At 32.3% G+C, this 10651-nt stretch overlaps 1 long non-coding RNA gene across 1 annotated transcript; it reads left to right on the top strand.

Moving 5' to 3' along the window:
• The first annotated feature begins 1692 nt into the window (after nt 1-1692).
• Nucleotides 1693-4636, top strand: LOC128172147 (uncharacterized). Its single transcript, XR_008242204.1, has 3 exons — nt 1693-1787; nt 3941-4147; nt 4417-4636. It is a non-coding gene; the product is annotated as an uncharacterized LOC128172147 (long non-coding RNA).
• Nucleotides 4637-10651: the final 6015 nt, after the last annotated feature.

The following is a 10651-nucleotide window of genomic DNA, read 5'->3' as shown; positions in this document are numbered from 1 at the left end:
TAATTCAAGATAAGACTATTTAGCGGTGATCACAGAGGTTTTCATAAAATTGGAGAAAAAAATCCTAATGCAATACAATAATGAATCAAAGTACTGAAGAACTGACGGGAGTTGATTTTATCGATTATTATTTATTTTAGAATCAACGAGATATTTTTTTTGCATATATGTATTTAAATTATACACATTTAAAAAAAATGAATTATTTTCCGACAAGAATTTCGCGAAAACCCCATATGAATCACGTTGTGTAATACTCAAAGAATTGATTCCATCAAGCTACGTATCAGTAATCGATATTTCAAAGTACTGATGTACTGACGGGAGTTGATTTTATCGAATATTATTTATTTTAAAATCAACGATATGCTAGTTTGCTTGGCAAGTAGTTTATAATCTGCATTTGAATTATGCACATTTTTATAATATGAATTCTCTGACTTTTCCGACAAGAATTTCGAGAAAAACTCTGATGAATCATGTTGTGTAATATTTCAAAATAGAATTGATTTCATCAAACTAATATGTTTTGGTATTCCAAATATTTCAAAAATAGTATGGATCCAAGCAATATTGAACTCTGGTCTCGTTCAACCAGACGCTCGACTATCTACGTTAATCTAGGATAAGCAAGAGAGACTCTTTGCTTGTCAGAGATTTACGGATATATTGAACGCTGGCATAGGAATACATACTGTATGACTACCAATTTATCTAAATTGTTCGTACCATTTAAAATTTGACTATTTACAAAACATCTATAAAACGGTTTCATTGAAAAACAATATTTAGAATACATTACATCGAATTTATCGATTATTTTCAAGGGTTAAATGTTATCAGCGGTGTTAGTTTGTGCTTAAGTCCAAGCACTGTTTCACTTTCGGTTTGCCTAAGTAACTGCATAGGAGAGTTGATTTAAAGTCAACTCCCAAAAAAAATTCAGATGAAAAAAGCGCAAAACCAATGCATGTTTAATTTAAATCAAATATGTTTGTACATTTTTAAACAGAAGCTGATCTTATTGGTTTATTGGTCTGCTTACATGTATTACAAAAGACAATCTTAACTTTGTTATTTCTTATGATATGTTTTAGTGAAATGCATGTGACTGATGTCACTCCTTGGTTTTAAACATTACAACATTCTTGTTCCTGTACGAAAAAAACCTTCACATTCTGCGTATTTTTAGATGTAAGGACATCTATCCACACTATATTCCTATATTTTTAAATGGTTTATAAGTCGAAAATCTTAGAGACTCGTAAACGCAGTATTAGTTTAAAAACTTCATACATTTTGGCATAAGTGTTTTGACAAAAAAATCTTCCTTGTAGGAGAATTCTTTTGAAGTAAAGCGTTATGTTTTTAAACCTCACTTTTGTACGGCATGCTATTGGATTAAATTGAATGTATAATATCTTCCTGGTGTACCTAAATGTTTTTTAACCACCAATTAATTAAGATTACCTTAACAAAATCACATTAGTTGGTTTACTTATATGAACTTCCTTCCGTATGCTTATTTGTTGCCGTCAATTAAGACACTTATGTTGTCTTTGCATTTGATTTGATATAGCAAAGACAGTCACCTACTTTGAAATACTTAAACATCTTGGTAATCGTATAGTAGATGACCGTTTACTTATGTATAATCATTCTGTTCTATGTATGACGCGGGAAATAAATTTTCTTTTATCATCTCAAATTAGTATTGTTGTTTGTCATAATGATAATGTTCGTAGTGATTTTATCGTTGTGTTTCTTGGACATATCTGAATGCTACGGTACATAAACATCAGTAGTATTTTGTTTCAAATTTATCTTATTAAGACTTTCAGGACATTTCGCATGTTGTTCTTGTTTTTGTACGTTTAAAATTTTTTTCTTTACAAGAAACCATTTTATACTCATTAAAAACGAATTTCATCATATTCTATACATGATAATCTTGCTAGTCTATTAGTTTGAATGCTATGAAACTCAAATCTTGTGAAATGCATATCTTCTCTTATACCCAACCTTCTCTGTGACGTCATATATGAAGTACGGAATCTAAGTAGGTGTTTAGTATACCATTGGCTGAGATGCATATAACAGGAATATTTCGATTCAACTGGTTTTTTTTCCTGAAAAGTTTTGCCCTTTTGACGTTAGAATTTTTAGATGTTTAAGACCAAGGAACAAAGTTGCATATTTGTAGGAATTATTTTTCTCAAAATATCCTCTTTATCAAATTATAATGTCTGCCATGCCATGCATTACGTGTATTATGAGCAAGTAATACGGGACAGTGGTGTAATTAAGCTTGCTGACTATATCTCACATCTGATATAAATTGACTTTCATGTAAGCGTTGGATTGTATAAATGTGGTCTTTTTGCATAGCTCATCTCCGCAAAAAAAACAAAAGTACTGTACATGAGATGTTGGTCAGATATACAGTAACAGGGGTAGTCAAGGAGTTGTCGATTTTGAAAGTTAACGCGAGAAATACATATCTATTTATAGGCATAAACACCGAAAAAGAATAAAACCGGAGGTTGGGCCTTAAATAAGAATGATTTATTAAAGAATACTTTGTTTAATACCTTGGTTAATACAGCATGCTATGAAATAAAAAAAATGTGGAAGTTTGTTACCAGTTACTGCCAAAGAGACAAGTGAGCCAAAGTTTAAGACTTTAACTTGATTAAAAAAAAATTGAACATTATCATTCATTACAAACGTTAACAAACAAAAATTGTGTAAATTAAAAAAAAATATATATATAACCGTTTCTAAACAAAAAAGTTTTTAAAAATGTTATTTTTAACCGGGTTTTCTAACAGAAAAATCCAGTTATAAAAATGGTGAAAATGGCGGGCGGGCGGCTGCCAAAAGGGTATCTTCATTGTACGGATAACTCCTCCTACAGTTTTCAAGATAGGAAATTGTTCTTCTGCAGATTAATTGTACATATATCAGTGGTGTGCATAGAATTTTGATTTCCGATAATTTATGAAAAAAATACCAGCTTTTGAACTTAGTCATTTTTTGGCAAAATATTGCATATAGGGTATTCCATTTCACTGAATACAGGTTGACATGGAATATGGATACAGTTTACATAAATGAAAACCGGGTTTGCTGTCACATTGACACCTTTTCACTTGTTTTAACATAGATCAATTTGATAACTTTTGCCAACATTATCTTCACTTCATTGGTTATATACGTGACATCGTTTATCAGCGCTGTAAAGTCAAACATGAACGGTCGAATAATAAGATTCAAATACCGTCGTTCATAGAAAATAAATGTCAATGCTAATCCTATTTGTTTATAATAAGTTAATCGAATCTATTTAGCTAATTGTTTTTAGGAGCGGGGCTATGGTTTGTTTTTTTTTAATCATAACTTTTTACATCAAACGTAAGGCGGAAGGAATTAATATATGCACAAGGATGGCGAAAAATGTAAAATGGCCCCTGATTTAGAAACCAGCGATAGCTATATGTACATGCGATGGCTATTTTTAAAAAAATCTGCTAAGATAAATTTTTGGCATACTTGTAAACGATATATGCAAAAAAACAAACTTTAGAAACTTCGTTAGCATTTGATATAACATATGTATATGCTTCGTTAAATGTATGATTATTTTGTTATACCCACAATTTTCTAAATTTTTGTACGTAAATTATTCATGTAAATCTCATATAGTTTAGTTTAAACTGCCTTAGGTGTAAAAAAAGACAAAACACTTAATCGTTTCACCAGTACACATCATTAATTGTAAACAAACCAGTACATATCGAATAAGCATGATCTTTAACAAAATATCTCACATAGTTATACATGTATTCTATTACATTCCAATATATAATCAAATTACAAGTACAATGCACGTGAACAATACATTTAATTATATTTCACAATAAGTAAATCATTGTTGCAGAGAACCTCAGTAGAAGACCTTCAACAGTATTGTCACTCAGTTCTCGCTTTCAAACTCAAAACGCGACTCTGGCGAACGATGGTGTACGTGACACGATCTATAGTAAATGTTCTCATACAGCGGAAAACCAATCCATTGCTTGGCTTCAGGTAGATCTTGGAGAACGTTACAGCACAAGCAAAGTAACGATGTATTATAGAGATGATGGTGAGTTTTGGTCACTGAAAATATTACCAAAAGTAAAGTATTCCGAATAAACACAATATTTATCTTGTCAAAACTAGGTCCGTACATACACATATACATCCAGGGAAAGATTTAATAAACTTCATAAATCGATGACAACTTTCGCAGTTTCTTATTTTTTTTTGCACTGTTTTACTTTATTTTTCAAAATCTAGGTACCATTTCTTTTGATTTCTATCTCAATGATGATGAATTTTGGTTGTTCAGATATTCTATTGAATCCATTGCAGGATCGGAAGGATGGCGGCCATATAGGTTAAGGCAATTCTATCTTGATGCATCGAACTCATCTGCAAACATGTCAACAACACAGAGAACACGCTGTTATACTGATAATACAACTGAACAGGACTTACCTAATAATATAATAGAAATGCCATGCAAACAAACAGCAAGATATGTCATTGTGGAGACTACATATGACGCACCTGAGGATACCAGCACAGGCGCTATGTTGGAAATTTATGAAATAGAAGTGTATGGTATGTTTTTTTTGTGTACACTGACATTTCTTTAGTCTAAAAGTCATTTTATATGTCTAAATAATATGGGTATAATATAAAGATATGACAGACTAATTAAAAAAGATGATGGAAGCAATTGTACATTTTATGAAATGTTAAGATTACAATTTGAAATGTTCGTTACCACGTTCACTTCACACATTTTAAAGCATTATATATACCACAAAATATGCGTTCTGTACAAACAGTTGTGTAGCTTTTAAGATTTCGGTTCTAACAAATGTTTTTGATGTTACATATTTGATATTGATATATTTCACGCTAGATTGGAAGTATATCAAATCTGGTTACATGTACAATTTTTTAACCTTTCGTATAAACACCACGGAATTGTAAACTATGAGCGCAAGGACATCCATTTTTGAGTAGCATTTCGGAAGCTAGAAGGCATGCTGGGAAAGTGCTAGAAAACAAAATTCATGATGAATCTGTAGATCAAGCTTAGGTCCGTTCTTTTTATCGCAACCATTCTTTGTGCTCGCCTCGCTTGGTCGCACCGACAAGCTGCTCTTGCAAAAAAAAAATTCTTTATCAGTCCTTGCAGTTAGGAATCACATAACTCATAGCCATTAGTAAAGCAATTGTATAGTTTGGAACATGCTCAGCCATATATTCTCCTGAACCTCAAAATTCTTGGGAAGGGGGGGGGGGGGCTCTAATTGAACAACAGAATAATAAAGTGGAAAACATTTATAAACATGCACTTCTAAAGATATGGAAAAAAATTCAAGGTTTATAGTAAGGTTTAAGTAATTTTCATTATTTTTTAAACAATGTTTAGGATGCGAAACTGGCAAATATGGCGATAACTGTACGTCATGTCAAGGATGCAAAACGTGTGATATAAACAATGGGTCTTGTGGTAAGTTCAAATATTATTTAGAAAGAAAGTATAAAGCACACCTCCAGTCTTAAATAAGATTAGTTTGATGCTTGGGGAATGATACACAAAAAAACCAAAACAGAAACCCCCCAAAAAAAGAAAAAAGAAAAGAACATACTCTTATACAATTAAAACTGATTCTGCTTTATAAAGCCAATGAAAAAATATAGCGAAATTGACTAATTATTCGATGCAATTACTGCGTAAAATATGAAAAATTTGTTACTAAAACTAAATGTGGTAAAAATAAGGAAAACTATTTTTTATTTTTGTATATTTTCTTGAGAAAAAAAATCACAGAAGATAATAAAATACATTTCCATTTCCCGCAATGTTATTTTTTACAATTCTATTCTATCCTATCGTTCGTAAATACTATCATTTCGTGCCTGTATACTATCCTTTCGTGCGTTAATTCTATCGTTTTATCGTTTAACCTATCAGTTTTTCCGTTTTTCCTATTATGTATTCCGTTTGTTAGTAAACGTATCGTTCGTTAATCGTTCGTGTATCAGTAATGTATTCGGAAGTCCCTAGACTTATGCCTCATTGTAGCGTAAAGTTTAGAGGTGTTCTTGTTAAGCTTTTCGTTTTGTCGAAAAAATAATTTTTAGGAATCACTTGCAAGTATGGTGGTGAATACGAGAGGTCGGAGAATGTAGGAAGGAATTAAAATGATGATTGTGCGTTATTTACTTTTGGATTTATATGTGGAAGTGATTCGCGAAAAACTGAAACATTTGCATGGTTTTGTGATAAGCAGACAAGGTTTGTACGCCTTCAAACGGCGATGGCAAACGGGGAAGGAACTCAGAATAACGAGGAAGATTTGTAACGGTGCCGTGAAGTTGAAGAAAATTCATTTAAAGTTTATGGACATGTGGCTGGCCAAAAATAATGAATTAACCACAGGGATGTTGAAAAGGAAACTGTTTGAAGTTTTTGGAGTGAATGTGTCGACTAGTCTGATAAGAAAACGACGATCGGAGTTAGGATGGAAAACTGTGGTGTCGAAAACGTGTCAGCTGATCAGCAAGAAAAACAAGCTAGTTTGCACATTTTATACAGTAATGTAGTATAACTATTATCATATGTTTAAATCATAATATTTTGATTACTGGTTTGCATCATTTTTGTGTTATGATATGTTACTTTACAGGTTCTTTTAATTTTTACCACAATGGTCTGAAGTGTCAATCATAGAGCTTAAATAATTATAAGCTGATCAATGCAAAACATAGTGAACGCTTTACTATTCAGTTAATATAAGCAAAAGCACCAGGCAAATTGAATTGTGATCTGCAGTTCAGAAGTCCAATACTTATTTAATATGTCATATCTTAAAAAGTATAGTACAAATCAAGGTGTAGTAATAGGTACCTTATTACACTGCTTAGACTACAAATATCTGAAAACTGTTAACCGCTGAAATGTTTGATATTCAGGTGAGACAGAGTTGGTGCTTGGATGCCCTCAACAACAAAGAGGATTTTAGGAACCTTATTTTTGTGGATGAAAATACAGTAGAAATGTCATTTTCTGGACGACTATTCTTTCACCAGCCGGGATCAAAAATACAGAAAATCTGTGCACGCAGACCAACACCTAAGCATGCATACACGGTAATATGTTAATACCAGTAAACAAATCCCAATCCTTTATGAATTTGATATTCTAAATGAAATGTAATAAGTTTGTAGAATTTTTGTATGTATTAATAGGTGCATGTCTGGGCTGGAATTTCGTATCGGGAAAGAACAAGCATTTGCATATTTAATGGTGTAATTGACTCAGTGGTGTACCAAGATATTCTGGACAAAAATTGTATTCCATTTGTTGAGGAAAGATTTCCAGACGGATATCGCTTGTATCAAGTACATACAGGATATACATGTACATGCAACATTTATATTGAAATTAATTATCAAATTCAATTCTTTAATCATGAATTGGAATATGCAAGCTAGCATTTCTGTCCTTTTTAACAATTTGTATTGTAAGAATGATTCTCAGCAGTTTTGTACAATATCAAACTGCAGGTATTATATTTTAAATATTTACATTTGATAGGACAATGATAGCAAGCACAAGTCGAAGTCCACCAGGGATTGGATGGCTGAAAAGGGAATACTTGACAATGTCATTGTACTGCCTTCCCTGTGTATTTGCTTAAGAACGTAACAACACAGATTACAGTTAGTTCACCAGTTTCATTTTATTATCCATGACATCTAAGTAAACAAGGAAAAGCGCAGATCCTGGTATGCGCACAATGTCACTTGAGTGGTGAAATGAAGTTTGTGTGAGAGTGGTAAAAAGCTACAACAAACAAATATAAAAATACAAATAAATGAATGCGTACAAAGTAATAAAAGTCAGTTTCTCAACAAATTAAAAACATAGTTCAGCACGCATAAATGAACATTAAAAAGGTTCTTAATTAATTTCTCTTAACATATTGTTTTAAAACAATAAAACTTACATCGTGATCGGCCACAGTTTCTCTAGATTGAATAAAGTCTGGACAGTTCAGAGACTTTTACAGGAATGAATTTGTATGCCTAAATTACTGATAAAGTGGCCAGATTCACACAGGAGACGACAAGGTTCCATAAATAAGATAAATATCAAAATGCAGGCTTTTACCAACTTAAGTAAACACAGCGCAGTAAAATTGTACTCTAACGTAAACAATAGACACTACTGATAGACTAATGGTCAACAGACCGAATTTAAGCGTGAGAACACATTAGTTATAAAAACAACAGAAACACTAATTTTGCTTAATTGCACAAAGTTTGATACATTTGTAAATGTTACTAAAATATAAAGGCTACAGGTTCTAAATGATATTAAAAAAATGCAGGGCAATACACTCCCCGTCTGATATCTAACACAAAATGATATCACTTTCAATCACTAGAAATCAGAATTACTAGTTCAGTCACTGGTCGGATATATATCACTGGCTTTCGATGAGTAAGGCTTTGTTTCGAGACGCGAACTTCGACTTTGCATACTTTGTCATCTGAGCTCGGGAAAACTTTTGATATGATTCCCATTGGCCACCCAACTCGTCTCAGTTGCGGTTCTCTAAGAAGCACGATATCGCCTACGGCTACGTTCTTTGTGTTGTCGGGCCATTTCTTACGCGATTCGAGACTTTTGAAGCACATGTAGCTTGAGCTCCACCTTTTCCAAAAAACATCTGCCAGGTGTTGAACTCGTTTCCAATGTGATTTATAGATCATGTGATATGCAAACCGAGGGTATGGGTTGGACGGTCAGTATTATAGTTCACTAGTCACTGTATTTAGAATATGTTTGCAATTGCACTTTGATTTATTTAGCTCTTTTACACTTGAAAACGGTTTCGCCAGTCTAAAATCTGTCAAGAAAAAAATCTTAAATAAAACAAACATGATAAGTGCTCCCAATTAACGCAACAATCTCAATATTGTTTTAAACTTGCCAACATTTTTATGGACCCATTGGCAAGAGCATTAGTTCAAATAGCACATACAGCCATAGATTACGCACAAATACCGCGACTGATTGTAACAAAGCAATCAGTTCAACTAAACTCTTAAAAAAAGATGGACGCGCGTGATGACGATCAAAAGTGCATGTAAACGCGATCTATATTTATTACTCCTCTAACTTTTTTTCCTCTTCAATTTATCATTTAAAAAACACATTTCTTTTAACTTTACATCTTGTACTATTTAAAATAATGAGAACATTGTAGAAATTATTACCATTTAAGGTATTGCATGTTTAATATAATATTCAATACAGTACATTTTTTAAGGTCCTTCAGAGACGCGTAGATGGATCGATAAACTCCAATCGATATTGGGTTGAATATAAGAGTGGATTTGTGATCCTTAATCAAACTTTTTGGATTGGTAAAAAGATAATACGGATACAAAACTACTTTTAACAGATAGAATATTGAATATAAGTAATATGGTGATAATATATTTTAATATATATTCAAGCCCTTTTGTTTAAGTTTGAAAAAAAATGTGAAAACAATGAAAATGCATAGCAACACTAATAAATGATAATTGCAATTCATATGCAAACAGTTTTTTAATGACCCGTCCATCCTAATCTTATCTTAATGAAAACAAGGATAATCTAATTTAGGATTTGTGTTATAGGAAATGACGTCATTGATCAACTGACGCGGGGGGATAACGTTTCATTATACGTTTCAATAAAGACGCCGACTGAGGGAAAGAGATTCCAGGTTTATGATTGTTTCTCAATATCTGATTAGGCTACCAAATACAAACTGACAGTAAGAGAACCAACGATAGGACCACTCGGTAAGGTATTTCACTGTTTAAGTCCAGTATCAGAATCTAATATTCAGGAGACAGGGTGGTTAACAAATAAAAAAAAAGATGGTTGCTCTAAAGTTTAGATGTTATACTACCTTTATACTATCATCTGTTTAGGAAAATAATCAGTGAATGTGAATTAAAAATTTTTGATGTTAATACAGAGCTCTTTTATTAAGAAAATGAATAACGTATGTAGATGGCCATATCCACCCAGTCCTCTTAAGCTTCTTTCTTTAATACTACAACTAATAAGGTATACCTATAAATTATCATTTGTTACAGAAAAAATTCAATAAATTTGAAAATTGAATATTAAACAATATCGTTAATCAGAGTCTTGTTTTTTTAAGGAGATAAATGTAGTCAAAAAATAGCCACGACCATTCATTCCACTTAACTTCCTTACTAATATCCCTTAAAAATGCAATCTTCATGAAATGTTCCGTTCCTGATCAATTATGGAATGTGTGGGTTATGTATTGCTGTTACTTAACAGTATACAACCAGTATAAAATGTTTCTGATTTCCGTTATAAATACCATGTTTAAATTTAAAAAGGAATTCTTGAATTTTTGATTCAGGTGACAGTATGTAAGTACAGAAGATACAGGAACCAATAACCGTAACCTTCCCGGCATGCTCTTCACCACGTATGATCAAGACAACGATGAGTATAGTTACGGTAATTGTGGCGCTATCTATGGAG

Source organism: Crassostrea angulata, chromosome 2 (assembly GCF_025612915.1).
Source record: "Crassostrea angulata isolate pt1a10 chromosome 2, ASM2561291v2, whole genome shotgun sequence".
In the NCBI taxonomy this organism is placed as follows: Eukaryota; Metazoa; Mollusca; class Bivalvia; order Ostreida; family Ostreidae; genus Magallana; species Magallana angulata.
Note: the sequence above shows the minus strand (reverse complement) of the source record. Positions and strands in the feature narration are given on the sequence as shown.